Consider the following 14598-nt stretch of genomic DNA (forward strand, 5'->3'; position numbering starts at 1 on the left):
TTTGCTTATTAATCACTCTCTATCTTTAAACATTCATGATTTTGCTACTTTAAAAAAAACAGCAAAGAAAATCTAACATGGAGAGGCAGATATTTAGTTTTATTTATGATAAATTCCTTTGATATCTAATACAGTTATCTTTCAGAAATCATGCACAGACTGATATTCCCACTAGTCAGGCAGAAAAGTACCAAAATATCTTCACTGACAGTGTTTACAATTTTTCAAGTCTAAGACAATTTTCTGTTTGAAAATAATTACATAGTTTTACTTATTTTTTCAAATCAATAGAAAGATTTATTTTTACTAGTTACTTATTGTATGTTAGCATTTTAACATTTTCCTTATGTGAACTCACTGTTCGTATTTTTGTATATTTCTATATATATGATTATAATTTTCATATTAATTTCTAAAAGTTATTTATATTAAACACATCAAGCCTTTGTGTTTCATATGTGTATGTGTATATACATGTGTGTGTGTGTGTATATATACATATATATATAGTAAATTATTTCCTCTGATAATTCTTTAAATATTTATTTTGTTTGAAGTATATTTTAATCACAGAAAATGTTTTTATTAACGGAACCATATCTTATCTCTTTCTATACATTTTTAGTCATGCTTTATAATAATATGAAATATTTATCATGTTTCTTTTTTTTAATATTTTATTTTATTTATTTTTTTAAAGATTTGATGAAAGTTCATAATAATGCAGTTGACAAGAAAATTAGTTATTTCTGAGATATATATTTTAAAGTAATAACTAGGATTATGACTTATAACATTATACCAGAACATATAAGATTTTTAGAAATTTCATGTAATGTCTGAAACATTTATATTAACATATTTCCATACAAATAACCCAATGAAAGTACTGTATTAGTTGTTTTGTTTGTTTGTTTTTTTATACTGCAGATTCTTATTAGTCATCAATTTTATACACATCATGACGTGTACATGTCAATCCCAATCGCCCAATTCAGCACACCACCATCCCCACCCCACCGCAGTTTTCCCCCCTTGGTGTCCATATGTCTGTTCTGTACATCTGTGTCTCAACTTCTGCCCTGCAAGCCAGCTCATCTGTACTATTTTTCTAGGTTCCACATACATGCGTTAATATACGATATTTGTTTTTCTCTTTCTGACTTACTTCACTCTGTATGACAGTCTCTAGATCCCTCCACGTCTCAAAAAATGACTCAATTTCGTTCCTTTTTATGGCTGAGTAATATTCCATTGTATATATGTACCACATCTTCTTTATCCATTCGTCTGCTGATGGGCATTTAGGTTGCTTCCATGACCTGGCTATTGTAAATAGTGCTGCAATGAACATTCGGGTGCATGTGTCTTTTTGAATTACGGTTTTCTCTGGGTATATGCCCAGTAGTGGGATTGCTGGATCATATGGTAATTCTATTTTTAGTTTTTTAAGGAACCTCCATACTGTTCTCCATAGTGGCTGTATCAATTTACATTCCCACCAACAGTGCAAGAGGGTTCCCTTTTCTCCACACCCTCTCCAGCATTTGTTGTTTGTAGATTTTCTGATGATGCCCATTCTAACTGGTGTGAGGTGATACCTCATTGTAGTTTTGATTTGCATTTCTCTAATAATTAGTGACGTTGAGCATCATTTCATGTGCTTCTTGGCCATCTGTGTGTCTTCTTTGGAGAAATGTCTATTTAGGTCTTCTGCCCATTTTTGGATTGGGGTATTTGTTTCTTTAATATTGAGCTGCATGAGCTGTTTATATATTTTGGAGATTAATCCTTTGTCCGTTGATTCATTTGCAAATATTTTCTCCCATTCTGACGGTTGTCTTTTCGTCTTGATTATGGTTTCCTTTGCTGTGCAAAAGCTTTGAAGTTTCATTAGGTCCCATTTGTTTATTTTTGTTTTTATTTCCATTACTCTAGGAGGTGGATCAAAAAAGATCTTGCTGTGATTTATGTCAAAGAGTGTTCTTCCTACGTTTTCCTCTAAGAGTTTTATAGTGTCCAGTCTTACATTTAGGTCTCTAATCCATTTTGAGTTTATTTTTGTGTATGGTGTTAGGGAGTATTCTAATTTTATTCTTTTATATGTAGCTGTCCAGTTTTCCCAGCACCACTTATTGAAGAGACTGTCTTTTCTCCATTGTATATCTTTGCCTCCTTTGTCATAGATTAGTTGACCATAGGTGTGTGGGTTTATCTCTGGGCTTTGTATCTTGTTCCATTGATCTATATTTCTGTTTTTGTGCCAGTACCATACGTTCTTGATTACTGTAGCTTTGTAGTATAGTCTGAAGTCAGGGAGTCTGATTCCTCCAGCTCCGTTTTTTTCCCTCAAGACTGCTTTGGCTATTCGGGGTCTTTTGTGTCTCCATACAAATTTTAAAATGATTTGTTCTAGCTCCGTAAAAAATGCCACTGGTAATTTGATAGGGATTGCATTGAATCTGTAGATTGCTTTGGGTAGTATAGTCATTTTCACAATGTTGATTCTTCCAATCCAAGAACATGGTATATCTCTCCATCTGTTGGTATCATCTTTAATTTCTTTCATCAGTGTCTTATAGTTTTCTGCATACAGGTCTTTTGTCTCCCTAGGTAGGTTTATTCCTAGGTATTTTATTCTTTTTGTTGCAATGGTAAATGGGAGTGTTTCCTTAATTTCTCGTTCAGATTTTTCATCAGTAGTGTATACGAATGCAAGAGATTTCTGTGCATTAATTTTGTATCCTGCAACTTTACCATATTCATTAATTAGCTCTAGCAGTGTTCTGGTGGCATTTTTAGGATTCTCTATGTATAGTATCATGTCATCTGCAAACAGTGACAGTTTTATTTCTTCTTTTCCAATTTGTATTCCTTTTATTTCTTTTTCTTCTCTGATTGCCGTGGCTAGGACTTCCAGAACTATGTTGAATAATAGTGGTGAGAGTGGACATCCTTGTCTCGTTCCTGATCTTAGAGGAAATGCTTTCAGTTTTTCACCATTGAGAATGATGTTTGCTGTGGGTTTGTCATATATTGCCTTTATTATGTTGAGGTAGGTTCCCTCTATGCCCACTTTCTGGAGAGTTTTTATCATAAATGGGTGTTGAATTTTGTCAAAAGCTTTTTCTGCATCTATTGAGATGATCATATGGTTTTTATTCTTCAATTTGTTAATATGGTGTATCACATTGATTGATTTGTGTATATTGAAGAATCCTTGCATCCCTGGGATAAATCCCACTTGATCGTGGTGTATGATCCTTTTAATGTGTTGTTGGATTCTGTTTGCTAGTATTTTGTTGAGGATTTTTGCATCTATATTCATCAGTGATATTGGTCTGTAATTTTCTTTTTTTGTAGTGTCTTTGTCTGGTTTTGGTATCAGGGTGATGGTGGCCTCATAGAATGAGTTTGGGAGTGTTCCTTCCCCTGCAATTTTTTGGAAGAGTTTGAGAAGGATGGGTGTTAGCTCTTCTCTAATTGTTTGATAGAATTCACCTGTGAAGCCATCTGGTCCTGGACTTTTGTTTGTTGGAAGATTTTTAATCACAGTTTCAATTTCATTACTTGTGATTGGTCTGTTCATATTTTCTGTTTCTTCCTGGTTCAGTCTTGGAAGGTTATACCTTTCTAAGAATTTGTCCATTTCTTCCAGGTTGTCCATTTTATTGGCATAAAGTTGCTTGTAGTAGTCTCTTAGGATGTTTTGTATTTCTGCGGTGTCTGTTGTAACTTCTCCTTTTTCATTTCTGATTTTATTGATTTGAGTCCTCTCCCTCTTTTTCTTGATGAGTCTGGCTAATGGCTTATCAATTTTGTTTATCTTCTCAAAGAACCAGCTTTTAGTTTTATTGATCTTTGCTATTGTTTTCTTTGTTTCTATTTCATTTATTTCTGCTCTGATCTTTATGATTTCTTTCCTTCTACTAACTTTGGGTTTTGCTTGTTCTTCACTTTCTAGTTCCTTTAGGTGTAGGTATACATTTTTTGTCATGCTTTATAATAATATGAAATATTTATCATGTTTCTTTTAGTAACTTCTGTGATATAATCTTCTCCTATTTCTCAGAATTCATATAGAATTTGTTCCAATGTCTTCTACTCTTATATCAGCCAATACCACATTCTAATTATTGGGGTTTTTTTACACATTTTTATCTTACAGTTTAAACTCTTTTGCCTTATACTCAAATATTTTCCTGGTACTTTTTATGTGATAGTTTCTCAAACTATCGTATTGTTTTTTCAAGTAACTCAAAATACATTAGGAGTTTTGGATAATACTGTATTTTAATTTCAAAGAATGAGATCTTTATAATATGTAGTAATTATAACCATGAATATAGTGTGGATCTCCATTTTCCAACTTTATGCCTTACAGCACTATATTACAATTTTTTATCATTTTGATTCTGTATAATACTCATCAAATTTATATCAACAAATTACTACTTTTGTTACTATTTGCAATATAATATGCTTTCAATTTTTCTCATTCAGCTTTAAGGACATACATAGGCTCAAAGTGAAGGGATGGAGAAGGATATTCCATGGAAATTTTAAAATAAATTTGTAAATAAATATCAAATATAAATAATTGATTATTATTATTATTAATTGATTATTATCATGAAGTCATAATGCAGTACTGGTCACAACATGAACTTAATCTTCTTAAATTATGTACTTCATTTTTATTTCTTTTTATTATTATTATTTTTTCTTTAGAATTCTAAATTCTTTCTTTTTTTTCTTTTTTTTTTAACATCTTTATTGGAGTATAATTGCTTTAACATGGTGTGTTAGTTTCTGCTTTATAACAAAGTGAACCAGCTATACGTATACATATATCCCCATTTCTCCTCCCTCTTGCGTTTCTCTCCCACCCTCCCTATCCCACTGCTCTAGGTGGTCACAAAGCACTGAGCTGCTCTCCCTGTGCTATGTGGCTGCTTCCCACTAGCTATCTATTTTAACATTTGGTAGTATATATAAGTCCATGCCACTCTCTCGCTTATCTTTGCCCCTCCCCATGTCCTCAAGTCCATTCTCTACATCTGCGTCTTTATTCCTGTCCTGCCCCTAGGTTCTTCATAATCTTTTTTTTTTTTTAGATTCCATATATATGTGTTAGCATATGGTGTTTGTTTTTCTCTTTCTGGCTTACTTCACTCTGTATGACAGACTCTAGGTCCATCCACCTCACTACAAATAACTCAATTTCATTTCATTTTATGGCTGAGTAATATTCCATTGTATATATGTGCCACATCTTCTTTATCCATTCATCTGTCGATGGACACTTAGGTTGCTTCCATGTCCTGGCTATTGTAAATAGAGCTGCAATGAATATTGTGGTACATGACTCTTTTTGAATTATGGTTTTCTTAGGGTATATGCCCAGTAGTGGGATTGCTGGGTCATCTGGTAGTTGTATTTTTAGTTTTTTAAGCAACCTCCATACTGTTCTCCATAGTGGCTGTATCAATTTACATTCCCACCAGCACTGCAAGAGGGTCCCCTTTTCTCCACACCCTCTCCAGCATTTGTTCTTTGTAGATTTTTTGATGATGCCCATTCTGACTCGTGTGAGGTGATACCTCATTGTGCTTTTGATTTGCATTTCTCTAATGATTAGTGATGTTGAGCATCCTTTCATGTGTTTGTTGGCAATCTGTATATCTTCTTTGAAGAATTGTCTATTTAGGTCTTCTGCCCATTTTTGGATTGGGTTGTTTGTTTATTGATATTGAGCTGCATGATCTGCTTGTAAATTTTGGAGATTAATCCTTTGTCAGTTGCTTCATTTGCAAATATTTTCCCGCATTCTGAGAGTTGTCTTTTTATCTTGTTTATGGTTTCCTTTGCTGTGCAAAAGCTTTTAAGTTTCATTAGGTCCCATTTGTTTACTTTTGTTTTTATTTTCATTTCTGTAGGAGGTGGGTCATAGAGGATCTTGCTGTGATTTATGTCACAGAGTGTTCTGCCTATGTTTTCCTCTAAGACTTTTTTAGTGTGTGGACTTACATTTAGGTCTTTAATCCATTTTGAGTTTATTTTTGTATATGGTGTTAGGGAGTGTTCTAACCTCATTCTTTTACATGTAGATGTCCACTTTTCCCAGCACCACTTATTGAAGACACTGTCTTTTCTCCATTGTATATTCTTGCCTCCTTTATCCAAGGTAAGGTGACCATACGTGTGTGGGTTTATCTCTGGGCATTCTCCCCTGTTCCATTTATCTATATTTCTGTTTTTGTGCCAGTACCATACTGTCTTGTTTCCTGTAGGTTTGTATTATAGTCTGAAGTCAGGGATTCTGATTCCTCCAGCTCTGATTTTCTTTCTCAGCTTGCTTTGGCTATTCGGGGTCTTTTGTGTTTCCATACAAATTGTGAAATTTTTTGTTCTAGTTTGTGAAAAATGCCATTGGTAGTTTGATAGGGATTGCATTGAATCTGTAGATTGCTTTGGGTAGTATAGTCATTTTCACAGTGTTGATTCTTCCAATCCAAACACATGGTATATCTCTCCATCTCTTTGTATCATCTTTAATTTCTTTCATCAGTGTCTTAAAGCTTTCTGTATAGAGGGCTTTTGTCTCCTTAGGTAGGTTTATTCCTAGGTATTTTATTCTTTTTGTTGCAATGGTAAATGGGAGTGTTTCCTTAATTTCTCTTTCAGATTTTTCATCATTAGTGTGTAGTAATGCAAGAGATTTCTGTGCATTAATTTGGTATCCAGCTACTTTACCAAATTCATTGATTAGCGCTAGTAGTTTTCTGGTAGAGTAGTTTTCTTTAGGATTCTCTATGTATAGTATCATGTCATCTGCAAACAGCAACAGCTTTAGTTCTTCTTTACTGATTTGGATTTCTTTTATTTATTTTTCTTCTTCAATTGCTGTGCCTAAAACTTCCAAAACTATGTTGAATAATAGTGGTGAGAGTGGTCAACCTTGTCTTGTTCCTGATCTTCCTGGAAATGGTTTCTGTTTTTCACCATTGAGTGATGTTGGCTATGGGTTTGTTATATATAGCCCTTATTATGTTGACGTAAGTTCCTTCTATGCCTACTTTCTGGAGGGTTTTTATCATAAATGAGTGTTGAATTTTGTCAAAAGCTTTTTCTGCATCTATTGAGATAATCATATGGCTTTTATCCTTCAGTTTGTTAATACGGTGTATCACATTGATTGATTTGCATATGTTGAAGAATCCTTGCATTCCTGGGATAAAACACTCTTGATCATGTTGTATGATCCTTTTAATGTGCTGTTGGATTCTGTTTGCTAATATTTTGTTGAGGATTTTTGCATGTATGTTCATCAGTGATATTGTCCTGTAGTTTTCTTTCTTTGTGACATCTTTCTCTGGTTTTGGTATTAGGGTGATGGTGGTCTCGTAGAATGAGTTTGGGAGTGTTCCTTCCTCTGCAATTTTTTGGAAGAGTTTGAGAAGCATAGGTGTTAGCTCTTCTCTAAGTGTTTGATAGAATTCGCCTGTGAAGCCATCTGGTTCTGGGCTTTTGTTTGTTGGAAGATTTTTAATCACAGTTTCAATTTCAGTGCTTGGGATTGGTCTGTTTCTATTTTCTTTTTTTTCCTGGTTCAGTCTCGGAAGGTTGTGCTTTTCTAGGAATTTGTCCAATTGTTCAGGTTGTCCATTTTATTGGCGTATAGTTGCTTGTAGTAATCTCTCATGATCCTTTGTATTTCTGCAGTGTCAGTTGTTACTTCTCCTTTTTCATTTATAATTCTATTGATTTGAGTCTTCTCTTGATGAGTCTGGCAAATGGTTTATCATTTTTATTTATCTTCTTAAAGAACCAGCTGTTAGTTTTACTGAGCTTTGCTTTGTTTCCTTCATTTTTTTTTTTTTCGTTTATTTCTGATCTGATCCTTATGATTTCTTTCCTTCTGCTAACTTTGGGTTTTTTTTTTTTTTTCCTTCTTTCTCTAATTGCTTTAGGTTTAACATTAGGTTGTTTATTTGAGATGTTTCTTGTTTCCTGACATAGAATTATATTGCTATAAACTTCTGTCTTAGAACTGCTTTTGCTGCATCCCATAGGTTTTGGGTCGTTGTGTTTTAATTGTCATTTGTTTCTCGGTATTTTTTATTTCTTCTTTCATTTCTTCAGTGATCTCTTGCTTATTAAGTAGTGTATTGTTTAGCCTCCATGTGTTTGTATTTTTTACAGATTTTTTCCCCATAATTGATATCTAGTCTCATAGTGTTGTTGTCGGAAAGGATACTTGATACAATTTCAATTTTCTTAAATTTACCAAGGCTTGATTTGTGACCCAAGATATGATCTAATCTGCAGAATGTTCCATGTGCACTTTAGAAGAAAGTGTATTCTGTTGTTTTTGGATGGAATGTCCTATAAATATCAATTAAGTCCATCTTGTTTAATGTATCATTTAAAGCTTGTCTTTCCTTATTTATTTTCATTTTGGGTGATCTGTCCATTGGTGAAAGTGAGGTGTTAAAGTCCCCTACTATGATTGAGTTCCTCTAGATTTCCCCTTTTATTCCTGTTAGCATTTGCCTTATGTATTGAGGTGCTCCTATGTTGGATGTATAAATATTTACAATTGTTATATCTTCTTCTTCAATTGATGCCTTGTTCATTATGTAGTGTCCTTCTTTGTCTCCTGTAATAGTCTTTATTTTAAAGTCTATTTTGTCTGATATGAGAATTGCTACACCAGCTTTCTTTTGATTTCCATTTGCATGGGATATCTTTTTCCATCCCCTCAATTTCAGTCTGTATGTGTCCCTAGGTCTGAAGTGAGTCTCTTGTAGACAGCATATATATGGGTCTTGTTTTTGTATCCATTCAGCCAGTCTGTGTCTTTTGGTTGGAGCATTTGATCCATTTACATTTAAGGTAGTTATCAATATGTATGTTCCTATTACCATTTTCTTAATTGTTTTGTGTTTGTTATTGTAGGTATCTTCCTTCTCTTGTGTTTCCTGCCTAGAGAAGTTCCTTTAGCATTTGTTGTAAAACTGATTTGATGGTGCTGAATTCTCTTCACTTTTGCTTTTCTATTAAAGTTTTTATTTCTCCGTCTAATCTGAATGAGATCTTTGCTAGGTAGAGTAATGTTGGTTGTAGTTTTTTTTCCCTTTCATCACTTTAAATATGTACTGCCACTCCCTTCTGGCTTGCAGAGTTTCTTCTTAAAGATCAGCTGTTAATCTTATGGGGATTCTCTTGTATGTTATTTGTTGTTCTCCTTTGCTGCTTTTAATATTTTTTTCCTTGTATTTAATTTTTGCTAATTTGATTAATATGTGTCTTGTCATGTTTCTCCTTGGATTTATCCTGTATGGGACTCTCTGCACTTCCTGGACTTGATTAACTATTTCCTTTCCCATATTAGGTGAGTTTTCAACTATAATCTCTTCAAATATTTTCTCAGTCCCTTTCTTTTTCTCTTCTTCTTCTGGGACCCCTATAATTTGAATGTTGGTGCATTTAATGTTGTCCCAGAGGTCTCTGAGACTGTCCTTAATCTTTTCATTCTTTTTTCTTTATTCTGCTCTATAGGAGTTACTTCCACTATTTTATCTTCCAGGTCACTTATCCATTCTTCTGCTTCAGTTATTCTGCTATTGATTCCTTCTAGAGAATTTTAAATTTCATTTAGTGTGTTGTTCATCATTGTTTATTTGCTCTTTAGTTTTTTTAGGTCCTTGTTAAACGTTTCTGTATTTTCTCCATTCTGTTTTCAAGATTTTGGATCATCTTTACTCTCATTACTCTGAATTCTTTTTCAGCTAGACTGCCTATTTCCACTTCATTTGTTTGGTCTGGTGGGCTTTTACCTTGCTCCTTCATCTGCTGTGTGTTTCTCTGTCTTCTCATTTTGCTTAACTTACTGTGTTTTGGGTCTCTTTTTCGCAGGCTGCAGATTCGTAGTTTCCATTGTTTTTGGTGTCTGCCCCCAGTGCCTAAGGTTGGTTCAGTGGGTTGTGTAGGCTTCCTGGTGGAGGGGACTGGTGCCTGTGTTCTGGTGGATGAGGCTGGATCTTGTCTTTCTGGTGGGCAGGACCGCGTCTGATGGTGTGTTTTGGGGTGTCTGTGACCTTATTTTGATTTTAGGCAGCCTCTCTGCTAATGGGTGGGGTTGTGTTCCAGTCTTGCTAGTTGTTTGGCATAGGATGTCCAGCACTGTAGCTTGCTGGTCATTGAGTGGAGCTGGGTCTTAGCATTGAGATGGAGATCTCTGGGAGAGCTTTCACCGTTTGATATTATGTGGAGCTGGGAGGTCTCTGGTGGACCAATGTCCTGAACTCAGCTCTCCCACTTCAGAGGCACAGGCCTGACAAATCGCCGGAGCACCAAGACCCTGTCAGCCACATGGAAAAAGAGAAAAAGGAGAAAAAAATATATCTCATTGCTCCCAAAGTCCACTGCTTCAATTTTGGGATGATTCGTTTTCTATTCAGGTATTCCACAGATGCAGGGTACGTCAAGTTGATTATCGAGATTTCATCCACTGCTCCTGAAGCTGCTGGGAGAGATTTCCCTTTTTCTTCTTTGTTCGCACTTCTCCTGGCGTTCAGCTTTGGATATGGCCCCTCCTCTGTGTGTAGGTCGCCCTAGGGTGTGTGTTCCCACCCTGACAGGATGGGGTTAAAGTAGCAGCTGATTAGGGGGCTCTGGCTCACTCAGGACAGGGGAGGAAGGCGGGGTACGGAATGCGTGGCAAGCCTGCGGTGGCCAAGGCCAGCGAGACGTTGCAACAGCCTGAGGCCCACCTTGTTCTCCTGGGGAAGTTGTCCCTGGATCACGGGACCCTGGCAGTTGCGGGCTGCACAGGCTCCCGGGAGGGGAGGTGTGGATAGTGACCTGTGCTTGCACACAGGCTTCTTGGTGGCTTTAGCAGCAGCCTTGGCATTTCATGTCCGTCTCTGGGGTCCGTGCTGGTAGCCGCAGCTCGCGCCCATCTTTGGAGCTTGTTTAGGCAGTGCTCTGAATCTCCTCTCCTCACACACATTGAAACAATGATCTCTTGCCTCTTAGGCAGTTCCAGACTTTTTCCTGGACTCCCTCCTGGCTAACTGTGGAGCACTAACCCCCTTCAGGCTGTCTTCACGCAGCCAACCCCAGTCCTCTCCAGGGATCTGACCCCCGAAGCCAGAACCTCAGCTCCCAGCCCCTACCCGTCCTGGCGGGTGAGCAGACAAGCCTCTTGGGCTGGTGAGTGCTGTTCGGCACCCATCCTCTGTGCGGGAATCTCTTTGCTGTGCTCTCCTCCGTGGCTCTGAAGCTTCCCCCCCACCACCCGCCGTGTCCGCCAATGAAGGGGCTTCCTAGTGTGTGGAAACTTTTCCTCCTCCCCAGCTCCCTCCCAGTGGTGCAGGTCCAGTCCCTATTCTTCTGTCTCTGTTTTTTCTTTTTCCTTTTGCCCTACTCAGGTACGTGGGGAGTTTCTTGCCTTTTGGGAAGTCTGAGGTCTTCTACCAGCGTTCAGTAGATGTTGTATAGGAGGTGTTCCACATGTAGATGTATTTGTGGGGAGGAAGGTGATCTCTACGTCTTACTCTTCCGCCGTCTTGAAGGTCTCTCTGTACTTCATTTTTAAATTACAAAGAAATAATTTATCTAGAAAATTAATTATTCTTAAAACTAACTTTGTTTTTAATAGTAAAATATGTGAATAAAATATTTTGATGCTATCATATATTCTGTCATTTGACTGATTCTCCGCCTTCTCCATGCCACTTTTCATGATTGAGGTTAGAATGAAATGCTCTTTTTCCAGAACACTTTTCACCTAGGAGTGGTAATGTGAAGCTGTTATCTGAATTAATGCTAATTCTGATATCTGCATTAATTATGAAAGGAAAAACCAATATATTTTATAATAGGAGAATAATTAAATGAACCATGCTTATAGTAAGACAAGTATCCACTAAATTTGATACTTACAATAATTCTAATCACATGTGAAATATGTATATATTATTTCAAGGAGACTAAATATGAACATAAAATAGCATGTATAGTATGGTCCTAAATATACAAATATATGTCTCTGCTTCATGAGATTGAGTGATTTTTTTTTTCTTTTTACCTTTTGCTACAACTTTTCTATTGAGAAAATACAATATTAGCATAAAAAAGTAAGCAAAGCTTACAATTCCTCTTTTTACGTCAAGCAGACCAAATTTGTTTTAAGCTAAAGATATAACTAAAGGAGTTCTCTAATGGTGCATTGCTGTAAGTATCAAATTCAGCCACCAGTATCAGTTTTTATTTAATAAATTAAAAAACTTAGAGGAAAACAAGCAGAATCTTCAATAACTGGAGTTGTAGAAAATAGTTTAAATATAGGAAATTGTGATCACCAAACCCAATATACCTCTTATACAAGCAAGTATAAGACCTACAAATCATCTTTTCTGTGTTATTACAATGCAAATATAGCAAGCTGATTTTAAAAAGTCTATTGGAGTTCACAGAAAGTAACAAAACATGATTATCAATTTCTGAAAGATAGAGAATAGCAGACATACCATAAGGGCATGTATTAAGTGAGGATGTGAGAGAAAGAAAAAGCAAGAAAGCAGTGAGTCAAAGGGACAAACACAAAAATAAATCAAACTGCCAGGAGCTGATTAGACTTCTAATCAAAGAGCAGACTGTGTACAAACACAGTCTGGAAGGAGCTGTAGGTTATACACTGGATTTTTTCCCCCAGTCTTGCTAATTAAAATCAGCTCTATAATATTAGCAACAGTATTTCTTTAGGCATAAAGACCAATAGATATATTGTACATCAACAATGACCAACATGCTATAGAGAACATTAGAACTGAGTTCATAAAACAAATACCAAGAATAAACTTATAATTTATATTTGTTTATATCTTTATATGTTCTACTATACAGTTTTAAAAAATTGTTTTTATTATCTAATTCATTAAATTTTACCTAATATTGCTAAGAAAAAATAGGCTTTAATCAATAAATAAACCATGGAGATATATATATATTACTTATTTATATATGTAATTTTTTTTGTAATTAATTGATTGATTGATTTATTACAAGCGTAAGCTCAGAACTCAGACAAATCTGGGTTGCAATAATGATCCTGCCTCTGGCTACTTTTAACAGTGTTAACCTTGGGCAAGTAATGTAAGTCTCATTTTCCAAGCTGTAAAATGATGATGATAATAGTAGGAATCTTTTCACATTGTTTGAACAGGGGAGAAGTTAAATATAACAAATACAATATACAGTGTGTAATCCTTATATATGCTCTGTAAATTAAATGTTGTTATTCCCTATTTACAGATTAGGAAAGAAAGAATGGGAACAATAAATTTATTTTCCCCATCTTACCATCTTTTAACTTCCCAGAGGCCACAATTGCTTAAAAAAAAAAGAAGGGGGGTAAAATAAAAATATTTTCTCATTTTTGAGAGGATCTAGAGAGAATAGGTCCTTGTACAAACAATACTATCAATGAATTGATAGAAACTACCAGATAACATTTGGAGAGCTTTATTTTTTTTTCATATTTATACCAACTATATATCATACATTGCTGATGTAAAAGAAATATACAAAACTCTTTGTGCTTTTAGTTTTATATACATCAATTTCGCTGACTTGAAAGTCTAAGAAGCATCTTCCATTTTCTTTCATAGCCTGATTGGATGTGTACAGGTGAAGGCAGACACCCACACCACACCTACATACACCCACTAGTGCAGGCAAGCACACACACATGACATGCAGTGCTGGATGTTTTCTATCTTGACTTAATGCTGTATCATTAACAAAAGACATGGAACTTTTAATGATACTAGCAATGATGATGAAATAGCACCATCGACGTGTCTGCCATACTGTATATCTTTGAAATGACTCGATATTATTAATTTAACAGAGTAAAAGGAAGTAGAAAATGAAGTTAGAAATCCTCAGTAAATAAATGTAGAGCAAAAAAAAAAAAAAAAAAGAAAAGTAGAACCTCACCTGTAATCAATCTAGTGACCTTTTCATTGTACAGACATGTGGTTGGAAACAACCCAGACATTTTTAAGTGTCATTCTGACTGCAAACAGTTGAAATGTATACTAAAAGCATTTTATATTCGTGCAGCAGTTTCATATACATTATCTCATGAGATATTCAGAAGAGCATAGTGAAATGGACAGTATTTTCTGTATTACTAATTCTTCCAGTTTAAACACAAACAGATGGTGTGGATTGCTCAAACAGCCAATGAACAACAAACCTAACCCTATAATGCAGGTCTTATCTCCTGGTCCAACAACTTTCCCACTATGTTACATGTTTTCTTACTAAAAGTGTAAGATAAAATATATCAAATATTTATTTAAAATGGGAAAAATCAATGCAAAAGAATATGGAAGACTGGTGAATGTATAAAAACTTAATGTTGATAATCTGATTCCTGTAGATCAGGAAGGCAAGTACACAGTAACAACTACTAGAAAAAGTAACAGAATCACAGAATCATAACTCAAACATAGTCAAGTATATAAGGGTCTTTAATTCTTACAAATTATCTGCTTAGAATATTTTGAATTAGAATTTTAA

General features: G+C 35.2%; 1 protein-coding gene across 3 annotated transcripts in view; it reads right to left on the minus strand.

Moving 5' to 3' along the window:
• Positions 1 to 14598, minus strand: part of CSMD3 (CUB and Sushi multiple domains 3) — a 1176048-nt gene that overhangs the window by 1024409 nt on the left and 137041 nt on the right. The gene's annotated exons all lie outside the window — the stretch shown is intronic.

Source organism: Eschrichtius robustus, chromosome 17 (genome assembly GCF_028021215.1).
Source record: "Eschrichtius robustus isolate mEscRob2 chromosome 17, mEscRob2.pri, whole genome shotgun sequence".
Taxonomy (NCBI): Eukaryota; Metazoa; Chordata; class Mammalia; order Artiodactyla; family Eschrichtiidae; genus Eschrichtius; species Eschrichtius robustus.